Below are 13919 nucleotides of genomic sequence, written 5' to 3'. Positions count from 1 at the left end.
TGGGAGCGGAGCTAGCTCATTTCCATACCACTCCAGAACTCCTGTGTGTGTGTGTGTCCCTCTGCTGCACACACACACACACACACACATGCCCTCCAGCACTAGGGTTAACAATGCCATGCCCCCACTTTTTATTTGAGTGCAGCGGGTAATTTATCCATTGAACTGTCTCCCCACCCTAGGACCTTCATTTCCCACAGGTTTTCCTAAGGAATCCTCAGTTTCCCCCAATTTATAGTGTGTTCTTTCTCTCACCGGGCCTTTACTCAGCCATCTGATGACGCTGGGTCAGACTAAATTAGGTGTCCTATATTGGAGTATACAGTCAGCTCGCAACTGGTCATATACAAGGAAGTTAAATACCCTTCCTGTTCACGGACAGACAGACAAAGGCACAGCAGAACCCGTCCAATGGAATGCCGTGCAACCATTTTAAAAGCGGGAAAAAAATAAGGGTGTGAGGGCACGTGCACAGACACTGATGAAGTAGTTCAGTCGGCGGGGTGCTTTCCCTAACGTGCACAGACGCCCCGAGTTCCATCCCCAGAACCACAGAAATCCTGGGCTGGTGGAATGAACCTAAGATCTCAGCACTTGGGAGCTGGAGATGGGGGATCAGAAGTTCAAGGACACATTTATCTACAGTCTGAGTTCGAGGCCAGCCCTGGGCATACCAGGCTCTGCCTCAAAAATAAAAGCTTTTAAAAAAATGTAAGAAATGAAATTCTGACCTTGATACAAGATTCATGGACCCTGGGAACATTGTACTAATGGAAAGAGATCATATACAAAATACTGTGTCATTCCAGGTCTTGGAAACCTACTGTCTCCAAATCGCAGGAAGGAAAGGTGGAAGGCTGGTGGACTGGCAGGAGAGAGGAGAGTGGAGTTAGCTAATGACAGGCGACCTAATTGGTGTAAGGTACGAAGGTACTGGAGATGTTGGTGTTGGCTGTGCCACAGAGAAGCTGCGCAGTTCACCTAATTATAGCTAAAATGGCAACGTTGTGTATATGTTTCTACGATGAGTTGTATCGCTGATGACAACAGCAAACAAAATTCCTTCTTCTTTTAATTAAGTTCTTAATTAACATATAAAGTAATGTGTTTCATTATGAGATTTTCAGAAAAATCTGCCATTGTATTTTGTTCCCTCATGACTCTGTGTCCTCCACTTTCCCCTCTCCCCGATTTATTTTGTAATATTCATTCCCACCTTGACCCTGCACTGCTCTGCAATCAGTTTAAACAAAGTGTCTGGCTGCAGGGAGGTTACAGAGGGATATAGAGGAACAAGGAAGAAGCCAACTCGGGTCTCCTGTGGCTTTTTCCCTAGTCTAGGAGTCTTGAAGCCCCTGAGAAGCCACTGGACCCCTAACTACGAGGGAGCCAGAGTGCCATCAAATATTAAAAGGGTAGAACAGCTGGCATAGTTTTCCATATAAATGACACTACTTACATATACTAAGATTGCTTTTAAAATTCAAATATAATTATTTTTTAAAAGGCACCCGGTGAGCTCTGCCTCTCTCGGCACCCTGACACTTCTGACTGTCATGTTCTAGTGAGGTGCCTGTTGGCAGACAGCCCAAAGCACTTTGTAACATGCCCTCCAGATCCGCGGTGAAAAGTGATCAAAGGGTTGGCAGCGGGGAAGACAGGGCTGAAATCAGCTCCGCGAGGGGTGGAGCTGGGCCATTGTCCCTCTTGGTGGGAACAGCTGCTCAGCGGACACTGGCACATCCTTATTATCCCGGGCACACGGAAGGCGCTGGGTTCTCTGGGGGCCTGCACCTTGCGTTTTAGCAGACAGCTTGGTAAGGATTCAGTGTTAAACCCTTTTGAAATGTCTCCTTGACAGGAGGGTGGAGACAGTGCCTGGGAATCTCATTAGGGTTCCCTGTCTCCCTGGGCCACGTTCCCCTGCCTGCTGCCAGAAGAGCGCAGACTGCTCCCCACTTCAGTTCCTCTGCAGACCTGGTGTGGTTACTTGGCAGACCCAGGGGGCCAGTTCCTGGGTCCCACTGGGAGGGTCATTCGTGGGTCTGCAGGTCTGAAATGGGCAGGGTGGTGTTGCCCTGGGGTCAGCAGTTCTGGATCGGGTTTTGTTTCACTCATAGCTAAGAATGACCTTGAGCTCACTATGTAGCTAAGAATGACCTTGAACTTCAGTCTCTCCTGCCTGCACCTCACAAACAACTTACAGGTGTGCACCTTCCTGTCTGGGTTAGGGGTCGATAGTTACAGCAAATGCTAAGAAACCACCACCAAGCAGCAGAATTTCATATTCTCAGCATAGGCCAGAGTAGAAGAGGAGGCTCTGGGAGTGGAGGGGACAATAGGGATCCTGTACACCTATCTGATGCTCCCCCTACCCTCCACTCTCCACCCCCATCCTCGCCATCACTCTCTGCCTTCTTGGTTCCTTGTCCGATACAGAAAGTTAAGCCACTGGTCAGGATCAAGGATATGCCGCACTGTGCCAACATGCCTGGCTCCTATATGGCAGCGTCACGACATGACCCAAGGCTTATCCCCCTCAGAGGTCCATTTGTTTGGCTTTCACCTATGTCCCAAAGGGAAATGCGTTGGTCTCCTTTCACAGGGGAGCAGAGACATGAGCTGCAGTCTGATGCCTGGTAGTACATGCATTCATAACAATTTTAGCCCCTTGCCCTATACCCATCAGCAACCAAAGGGGCCCTGGTCTTGGACTCCAGAAGCAAAGGCTGATGGGAGGAGGGCCAAGCTACAAAATGAATATATGCATGTGTGTCTTCATGTTAATCACCGGAATGCATTTCCGGAGAGGTGAGCCGAGCAGAACTGCGGGACCCCCATTAACGGTAACTTTATTTCAGTAATGAGATGCCAGGCCTGGAACAATCACTGTGGCTAATACGCTGTAATCACAGTGATGAAGCCTGCATGCTGGGAGGGGAGGGTGAGGTGTTGGGGAGGGGGTCTCAGAGTCAGGCCCACCTGACGTGGAAAAAGCGACAGGATCGTGAGGGGCTCTGGAGATGGGTCCTAGCAGGGCAAGGCTCTGCTGAGAGTGGCCAGGCCAGGAGGGAAGTCACCTATGCATCCTCCTCATCTGCACCCAAGTGATGGGTGTGGCGGGGGGGGGAGGGGATCGTGCAGGCTCACAGATTCTGAGCACTGAGTTGAGACACACTGGAAGAGCTAGCCAGAGGAAAAGCCTCAATGGAGGGTCACAGGGCTCCACTGTCACCAGAGAGTCCACTCTGGCTGATGATATGAGCATGCGGGCAAACTGGATGGTAGCCAGAGCCAGCAGTCACTGTCACAGAGTCCATCGGGGCACAGGTCACCTGAACCACAGGTACAACTATGCAATAAGCTGACTTGGCCAGCCTGAGAGGAGAGCCGAGGGAAGGGAGGAAGTGACCCGCACAAGCCAGGCTCTAGAGGCCGTGTGTAACCACAATGACATTAATAATGTGCCCAGAACGCTCATGTTCCCAAACTCCTGGTTACCCCGACCCCGACTGTTCCAGGCACTGGTGTGAGTCTAGCTGGCAGAATAAAGTTTCTGTGTCATTGTCAAGATTTGTTTATGATTATATATATATATATATATATATATATATATATATATATATATATATTTTGGTTTTTCGAGACAGGGTTTCTCTGTGGTTTTGGAGCCTGTCCTGGAACTAGCTCTTGTAGACCAGGCTGGTCTCGAACTCACAGAGATCTGCCTCTGCCTCCCAAGTGCTGGGATTAAAGGCGTGCGCCACCACCGCCCGGCCTTATGATTATATTTAATTATGTGTGTGTGTGTGCATGCACACACACGTGGGTATGTGCAGGCACTACAGAGGCTAGAGACATCAGATTCCTGGGCACCGGAGTTGCAGACAGTTGGGGGCTTGTTGATGGAGCCAGCTCCCGGCCGCCGGCTAGCTTTACCCGAAATAATTACATGGAAACTGTATTCTTTTAAATACTGCCTGGCCTGTTATCTGTAGCTTCTTATTGGCTAATTCTCACATCTTGATTAACCCATTTCTAATAATCTGTGTAGCATCACGAGGTGGTGGCTTACCGGGAAAGATCTTAACCTGCGTCCATCTTGGAGAGGAGAGCTATAGCGTCTGCTTCTTCCTCCCAGCATTCTGTTCTGTCTACTCCACCTACCTAATTTTCTGTCCTATCAAAGGGCCAAGGCAGTTTCTTTATTAACCAATGAAAGTAACACATAGACAGATGACCCTCCTCCATCAGGGGCTACTCAACAAGGGTGCAGCTGGGAATCAAACTCTGGTCCTCTGGAAGAGCCACTGGAGCTTCTAACCCGTGAATCACATCTCCAACCCCAGTTTCCAGGTTCTTGTGCCTCTTTGCAATGAACTGTACTAATTCATTAATTACAGGGAAGGACATAGGTCATTAAAGGGGAGACATAGAGGGACCTGAGGTGTACCATGCCTCCCCGTGACCTGACTCCAGGTAGGGGAGAAGGGCTAAGGTGAGATCTCTAGTTTCCCTTTATATGCCATTAGTACAGTACCTACCTCTCCCAAGTTCATAAATGCAGGGTTTTTCCAAACATGCTCTCTTAACCGAATGAAGCTCAGATGGATTAAGGGTGGAGGTCTCCCCCAACCTCTGCTGCAGTCTTTCCCATTTCTACAAGTTTCTCCATTACATTTTCTGACCTCACCACCAGCTGTTTTTAGCTCCCGGCAGAATCTGGTGTGCCTTTAAGAATGGTCAGCAGGCTTCCCCAAGCGCTGGTGTTAAATAAAACAGCTCCTAGGGTGGGGTGCAGTTCAGTGGTAGAGTGCTTGCTTGGCATGAAGGAAGCCGTAGGTTCAATTTGCAGCACTACAACAAACATACATAAATGCACACACACATGCATGTGCACACACACGGGCAGGCATGCACACACACACTCTCTGGGCTCTGCCCAACCTTCCCACAAAGCAAGTCAAGGGAAAAGTCTAGAGCTGCCCAGGAGCTGGAGTATAGCCAGTACCCCATGTCTCCTAGTGCCCCTGGACGAGGCTATCTGAGGACTTCTGTGTAAGTAAGTTCTTACAGAAGTCCGGGGCACAGGATTTAGATGTGTGACCAGCCAACACGTTCCACGGACTCACTCTGCTCCTAACCCAGTGACTATGCCCCATTGGTAGTTCAGGAGAATGACCAAGTTCCTACAAACAACAGTGTCTGGGCCATCACCATCCACAGAGCTTCACTCTGCCCAGGAGATAGGGCCAGGCATAAATGTGGGTCACTGCCATGGTGACGCTTGTGTCCCAGTGAGGACACCAGGCATAGTGGGACACACCTGTCAGCCCAGTGCTTGGGAAGCCAAGGCCAGTTAACTCGATGAGACTCTGTGTGAAATGAAAGAAACAAGGGAGGGAAGAGGCATGGGGTGTGGAGTTCAGCCTGGGAGGACCCTGGAGCAGCGAGTGGCTCTCAGCAAACCTTCCGAGGCTTCCTCTGGCCCTGGTGAGGAACAGTCTGTGGGGGGACCTGGGAGAACCTGGTAAGGAGTTGGTATGACTTAGGCAAGAGTGGGAGCTCGTGGGAGAGCAGGAGCCAGGGAAAGATCACCTGGGCTCCCACATGCCCTCTGGGAGAGATTATAAAGGAGAGTCCACGGGCTCTGTAGTTCTTTCTAGGAGGTTACTGCTCACGTGTCCCTGAAAAGGGGACTCCTAGACCATTCGTCACCCTGACCCCATGATTCTCAAGCAGGAACAGTTGGGTCCCACTTGATGACAACAGGCGCTGTGTGACCTCATTTGTTGTCCAGATGGGACAACATTTGGAGGTGCTGATGGCATCTAGGATGGGGAGGTGGCTCATCACCCCAGGTTAGCCAGGGTGGTCCCAACCAGTACTGACCATCAGACCCAATGTCGAGCCCAGAATCCCACCCTAAACTGGGTTCTTGCCTGCTGCCAGTTCCTCTCCCACCTAGCCTGGTCCTGCCACTTGAGTTAATTTAGCGGGTACTTCATCAGATGGCTGGGGAGGCGTCCTCACGGATGCACCTCGTGGTGGAGAGCCACATTAACTCCATCTCACTGGCTCTTGACAGCGACACAGATCAGCTGCTCCTGTCATCGCAACAACGACCACGTGAGAAACAGGAGTGCTGGGGACAATTCATTACCCAGCTGTTAAGAGCAGCTAGGCAGGCACACAGCTCTCCCCATCCGGCTGCCTCGCGTGCGAACCCCCTCCTCTCCATAACCTCGACACGCGGCTGGAGCACAGCCTCCCGCCTAGAGCTGCAGATCCAAAGGGCAGTGTCTGCAACAACAAACGGACAGGTTAATTTGTTTCCTGCCCTGTCCCCATAAGATAACCATATACACAGAACCAGCCACCCCCGCAGAGAGCACGACTCTAACGCAGCAGGGTGCGGAGAATCGCGTTCCACAGAAGGAAATAAAGTGACATCATCACAGAGATGCATTTATTGGGGTCCACTTGTTTAAAAACCACGTTTTTCTCTGCAGGTTATTCTCGCCTGCTTAGACATTCAAGCAACAAAATATCACACTTCCAGGTGGTATCTTTAAGGAAAGCTAATTAGGGCTCTTGGCACTTAGAACATGAAACATTTTACAATTTTCTGAAAAGCAATTTGCCAACATTAGCTAATTAAAACACCCGGCCTTCCACTGAGGGGTAGTGGGAAGAGAGTGGAATCCTCATCTCTAAGCATCTGTCTAGAGTTAAAAATCCAAATTCCTGTTGCTCCTACTACTTGGTCAAGGTTTCCTGAAGGCTGTTCCTTGTTGCTTTGAGCAACGTGCCCAAAAGCATTTTAGAAAAGATCCCTGCTTCCTTCACATCCGGAATCTATAAAAGGGACAATACAGAAAGATCTTGGACACAAAGCCTGGTCTACTAAGCCAGGGGCTTCCAAACTAGGGTTGAAGGCTGAATCTGACCCTTAGCTTGTGTTTATAAATAAAGTTTTATTGGTACATAGCCAGACTCATTTGTTTGCAACATTGACTTTAATAATTCTCAGTGTCCACAAAACTGAACCTATTTACAGCTGAATGTATTTCCCCTCACAGAGAACACTTGCTGGACTCAGTGCTCAGCTGTCTACATATGTCCAACCATCGCTTTCCAAACCAGGCAGTGACTTGGGGATATTATTAGATTGAAGGTAGGAAAGAGGATCTGAGAAAAAACAAGGGTTGCCTTCATTTGGCTCACCTTCCATAACACACTTAAAGTGATGGGACAAGGGCCTAGGAGGCTGGGAGGGAAGAGAGGGCCTGGACTGGCATGGACTGTCTGTGTGTCTCACCTCTTTTTCTAAAAAGCTCAGCCCCAGGCACATCACCTCACCATTTCCGGCTCGTTACCCTCATGTGTAAAAGTGGGACACGGCACCTGCGTTGTGGGGTGCCTGGGTTTTCTAAGTCTTTCTAACACTGTCGCAGTTCTGTGAGAGGCTGCGGATATGGAGCCTGGGTACCTCTGTCAGTGGCTTTGCAGAGGCCCCGGTACTGCCAGACACGCCTGTGAGAGAGGAAAAGCAGCATGCAGAGCCAGGAGCTCTCAAAGAATCCAGTGACATTCACAACAGGCTTGGGGTCCACGCTCTGAGACAGTCCCCAGAATATGGCATGTGGGTGAGTGGTCAGAGTCAAGAATCCCATGCAAATTGGAGTCAAGTACTTGCTCCCTTAGGACTATCCATTGAAAAGCATATGGCCACTTATTCATTAAAATCACATGGTACTCAAGACGGGACATGATAGGCAAGAAGAGAAAATGCAGAAATAGATGATCAGCACTAAATTCCCATGATTCCAAAAACACAGTTTTTAAAAATGCAAAGGGGCCGTCCATAGAAAGAAAATATTCGCAAACCTATGAGCACACAAGGTATTACACTACAAAAATAAAGACGTCCGGGGAAGGTTGGGTGTGGAGGTTTGAATGAATGCCCCCCCCATAGGCTTGAGTATTTGAACGCCGGATCCCCAGTTGGTGTGGGGGGGGAGGGCTAGATGGGGTAGACATGCTGGAGGAAGTACATCCCTGGGGGTGGGCTTTGGGATTAAAAGCCTCTCATCCCTTCCAGTTTGCCCTCTCTGCTCTGTGAAGATGTGAGCTCTCAGCTTCCTGTTCTGCCACCATGCCTGCCATGTCTCCTTGCCAAGATGGGCTCTTATCCCACTGGAACCAAGGGCCAAACTGAACTCCTTTTTCTGCAAGTGGGCGTTATTATGGTGGTTTTTATCACAGCAATAGAAAAGTAACTAATAGAGAGATATCTGCCTGTAATCCCAGCATCTGAGAACTGGAGGCAAGAGATCTGGAGTTCAAATCCAGCCTCGACTACATAGCAATTTTGAGGCCAGCCTGAGCTATAGGGTGCCATGGAGTAGAATGACTTTGAGATTCTGGCAGGTTCCCCCCAAAAGAGAAACAAAGGGGGACTAAATTGGACCCTGCAATCCCACTGCTAAGGATCCCCATATAAAACCACACACAAATTACAAAGCAATGTGATTCAAAGCAGTCAAAAGGCAAAAGAGAGAGCCGGGCGGTGGTGGCGCACGCCTTTAATCCCAGCACTTGGGAGGCAGAGGCAGGTGAATCTCTGTGAGTTCGAGACCAGCCTGGTCTACAAGAGCTAGTTCCAGGACAGGCTCCAAAGCTACAGAGAAACGCTGTCTCAAAAAACCAAAAAAAACAAAAAAAACAAAAAAAAAAAAAAAAAAAAAAGGCAAAAGAGATCAAAATGTTCATCCATAGAGGAACTACTGAACAAGTTGTGAGGGTGCCCTGCAGTGCCCACTGCCATGGGGTGCCAGAGCATTTCCTGGGGCTTCCAGTATCAGCACCTTGGACCCAAGTTCTTGGGGGTGGGCTGATCTGATCACTGGGAGACGCTGGGCATTGGTGTGGTCTCCACCATCAGATGCCAGAAAGCATATTCTCTGACAAACAAAAAATATTTTCAGGGCTTGTAAGACGTCTCAGCAGGTAAAGGCACTGGCTGCCAAACCTGAGGACCTGGGTTCAATCCCTGGGACCCACACTGCAGAAGGAGAGCACAGATTACTTTAAGTTGTCTTCCGGCCTCCATAATAACGCCATGTCTCACACACACACACACACACACACATCCACATACAATACTTATACACACAAAGACATATAATAAGAAAAAGTCTTCGGACATTACTGGACTCTGCACTGGAAGTCAAAGTCTCCCTCTAGTTCTACAACATAGCTCAATCTTTCCCAGGTCCCGGGGGCCACCTGCGATTCTAGAATATCAAACTGGAAGGACCCTGGATGTTACTCTGTTTCACCCATCACAGAAAGACATACAGGCCAAGACATGCAGAGACGCAGCAGAGCCTCGGACGGTAAGGAGGCAGCATTTCTCTGAATTTGGAGATCAGTCCAGAAGTCAGCACCTCCGAAGACTGAGCATTGGTTAGCCACAATAGAATGGCCATAGGCTGGGTCGTTCAAACAGCAGAGTTATTTTTCCAGAGCTCTTGGATGGAGGCGGTGGGAGGCTGGTTTCTCCTGAGGTCTCTCTCCATGACTGGCAGGTGGCCACCTTCTCCCTATGTCCTCTCGCGGTCGTCCCTCTGCATGTGGTAGCTTACATGTCTCTCGTTCTTCCTATAAGGACCAGTCACACTGGGTCGGGGTTTATCATGATGCTTCCTTTCAACTCAGTTGCTTCCATTATTGAAAAACTTTGAAATTCACAGTTCTTTACATAGCATGTGGTGTATGTGTGTGTGAGCCACTGCAAACACCCCAATTCTTTACATAGCATGCGGTGTATGTATGAAGACAGTTTGTGGGAGTGGTTTCTCTCCCTCCACCATGTGGGTCCCAGGGATCAAAACCAGGCGCTCAGCCTTGGCAGAAAGTATCTTTATTTACTGAGCCATCTCATTGGCCCATCAATCATCTCTTTAAAGGCCCACCCTCCAAATGGCCACATTCTACAGGACCGGGGTAAGGCCGCAACCTATGGCTTTTGGGAGTCACAACTCAGCACTTGGTGAGAACCACAGGACACTAAGGTGTGGCCCACTTGTCAGACCTACCCTAAAATGCTAAGTTACCCTTCTAGTCCATTCTCTCAAGTTCCTTCCTGGCAGCGACCTGTGGACAGAAGGAAGAGAAGCCTGGAGAGGTGGGACAGTGGTTAAGAGCCTGTACTGCTCTTTCTAGGACCCAAGTTTGATTTCTAGCACTACTTCAGGAGGTTTGCACCTGCCTGGAACTCCAGCTCCAGGGGCCTCCGTGGGTACCTGCCTGGAACTCCAGCTTCAGGGGCTCCAACGCCTGCGGCCTCCGTGGGTACCTGCCTGGAACTCCAGCTTCAGGGGCTCCAATGCCTGTGGCCTCCGTGCGTACCTGCACTCATGAATACCATGCCCTACATACACAACATTAAAAATAATATAAACAAGTCTTTTTTTTTTTTTAATGTGGAAACTTTTGCTTAAATAATAGATTTGACCCCAGGGCCAAAGAACAAATTTCAAGACAAATACTTAACCGGCTACCCTCCTGGGCTCCACGGAGGACCCCTACTGCTCCTGCAGCAAGGACAGGAAGTCCTCTTCACAGTAGCGGGTATCGTCTTGGCTGAAGCCAGGAAACAGCTCTAAACCCCTCTGCATTTGTGTCCATGTGACAGAGATGCAAAGGCCTGCCTGGCTCAGGAGGGTGGCTGTCAGGTGAGCGCATAAGCAGCCTTTTGAGCACTATGTCACAGGGGAATGCTCACGATGTGCCCCCCCAGAGACACCTGGTCTGGAATTTCCATAAGGCAGATGGTGTGCATGACCTTGAGCCAAGAAGAACCAGAACCAGAGCACAGGAATTCTCCTCTACCTAAGGAGGGGTGGTGTGAATGGTCCCCTCGCATTCCTGTTCACTGCCACCCAAGTACGACCAAGAAGATTCACCTACATTTTGTCCTGGGGTCCAGCAGAGACTGAGAAGGGGGGGAAGGGCACAGTAGCACAGTGTCAGCTGCAGATCTGCTTTCGCGTCCCTGAGGGTCCTGGTCCCCAAAATGCCAGGCCCAAGAAGGAGTCCTGATCTGCTGCCCCATCAGCTGGCTCTGCCCACAGTCATTGTTTCCAGGGGGATCTTGGGCAAGCCTGAGCCACAGTCAACAACGGGTTCACACTGGGGATGGAAAACCCATGCAGCTGGTGCCCCCAAGTGGCGCAGTCAGCAACTGTCAGCATGCTTGCCACCAGCACTGAGGTGCACTGGCTGCAGCCTGATTCACTCTGTGGTCCCCCACGATGCTAAATCAGGTCAGCGAGCTTATTTACGTCAAATAAATCAGCAGAGCCAAGTGGAGAGCCGCCTCGAGACTATTTGTCTTGGGTCAGTGCTAAGCACAGACGGCAGGCAAAAGCCCAGGCAGATTTGGATGTCATGAACAGAGCTCAAGGAACCTGGAGAGCTGTCCAGATCCACACCCAGTAGGAACATTTGTGTTTAGCGTGTGGGAGGGGAGACAGCATATCTCTAAGCATCCTAAGGAACATGCTGAAGGCCTTGACCCTTTTGAAAAAAACTACCCTATGGATGAGGCTCTTGCTGCTGGGGTAGGATATGGGCTGTCCCGAACATGGATCGGCTTTTTCAAGAAGACAATGGTCCACAGAGCCTTCCCTAGGCCTTTTTAAATCTTATTTTTAATTTTTTAAAGAATTACTTTTATTTGTATGATGTTTTGCCTACATGTATGTAGATGCACCACAACCATACAAGGTGCACACAGGCCAGAAGAGGGAGCTGGGTCCCAGTGGAGTTACAGATGGGGAGCAACCACTGTCCTCTGGAGGAGCAACAAGTCCTTTTAATGCTTAGCTATCTCACTAGCCCCACTTTTTATTTTTATTCTTTTATTTATTATTTTTTTAGTTTAGTGTTTTTTTGGTTTTTTTTTTTCCCCGAGACAGGGTTTCTCTGTAGCTTTGGTGCCGGTCCTGGAACTAGCTCTTGTAGACCAGGTTGGCCTCGAACTCACAAAAATCCACCTGCCTCTGCCTCCGGAGTGCTGGGATTAAAGGCGTCGCCACCAACGTCCGGCTTCCACTTTTTATTCTTGATGTCTGCTTTTAGTGATTTTTCCAGAACCAACAACACACTCAAGCGATCTGGTGTTCTCTTGACTTCTTACTCAGCCCTCCCAGGACAATGCGGCCAGTCCCCAAAGATGCTGGATGCAGCTCAGCTCTGGCCTTGGGAAATGCCTGGAATCTGTCTATGAAAGACAAAGACTTCTCTCCCCATTGGGTAAACTAAGACAAGGAGAAAGGATGAAGAACGGACAGGAGGCCATTATAAAGGGCTGTAGCCTCTCACGGGTTTTACTTCTCCAGGTTGGACCTTATGCATGGGAGGAGTTGACTAACTGGATAAAGTCAACCTGCCAGAACACAGCTCTGTAAAAGAGCAGGTAGTGGGAGTCCATTCCTATCTATGCACAAATATAAAACATACATTTAGACATACGATGCAGCAAAATTCCCACTGCAGCTGTGGCTGTCCTCTGGGAACCAGGAACCTACTCTGGCTCAATGTAATTTTGAAGGCTTGTTTCTACCTTGTAAGAGACAGCCTTGTGCTGATGCCCAGTGAAGTCACTGCTCAGGAAACATGACGTGCTCTGGCCATCTTAAGGCCTCTGAGTATCTCTGGGCTGCACGAAGGGAATCTGCACGCACATAGCCCGGGGCATCCCGGCCAAAAGGCAGCTGTCTCCACAGATGCATGGACAGCACAGGTGACAAGCAGATGGTGCCCAGGGAAACCAGAGGACGACGATGGAGAAAATGTTTGGCCAGGTTTGATCTGTCTTCAGGATGCCTTGAGGAGCGATTGTTTTGAGGACCACTGGGGTCTGGATGGCTGGTGTCCACCTACCCTGTGGGAATCGCAGTCCACAGAGGGCACTGAAGAGACACGGCAATGGTCATGTTTGGTTTCTGGGTGGTCAGAGTCGGGATCTAGGATCAGTATGTGTTGGCAATCACTCCAGCAGACAATGACAATGAGTTTACCCAAGTTCACGGATGCCTGGGCTCCTGTGAGGTGGGTCAGGGTGCTGTTCAGGCTTCAGGCCACTTCTGCTCACACACCGTGCACAAACACATGCACACACACATACATATACACAGACACACATGGCCAATACATGGGACATACCTAGAGCAACATATAGATTATCACATTTATTCCAATTGCCAAGATATGATTAAGGAAGTATTTTATTAAACTTTAAAAACGATTTTGTGTGTGTGTGTTTCAGACAAGCGTCGCTATGAAGCCTAAGCTATCCTTGAACTTGGATTTCTCCTCCCCCAGCCTCCTTAGTACCGACAATTAAACCATGTGCCACCATACCTGGCTCAACACCTACAACTCAATAGATCTGTCCACACAGGACAGGACAAACGCATTCGCATGATGCTCATGTACACGCACACACATGCACACACAGACACACGCACATCTTCTTGGAACAGGCATGGCCAGTGGACTAGAACTCATTGTCCGTAACGCGGACTTCTTTCCCATTCAGCCCACACCACACATGCCTGCCCTGCAGGCTATCTGTGTGTTTTCCAACTGTAGGCTTACATTCCACACCACACAAAACAACCTGTTTCTAGTTCTGCTATTTGATCCCTCTCACCCCACGGGATGCAGGGTCCTGAGAGATTCAATTGACATGCACATGGAGACATCTGGACAACTGCTTCTCCTATTTTTTACTGGCAGCTCAATTCTGTGGCTGCTTCTATATTTGGTGTCAGGGTCTCATCTTGTAAAACCCAGGCTGAGCTCGAATGCACAATCCCCCTGCCTCAGCCCCCATGCTATCACCA

Source organism: Chionomys nivalis, chromosome 3 (assembly GCF_950005125.1).
Source record: "Chionomys nivalis chromosome 3, mChiNiv1.1, whole genome shotgun sequence".
Taxonomy (NCBI): Eukaryota; Metazoa; Chordata; class Mammalia; order Rodentia; family Cricetidae; genus Chionomys; species Chionomys nivalis.
This window is presented reverse-complemented; position numbering follows the sequence as displayed.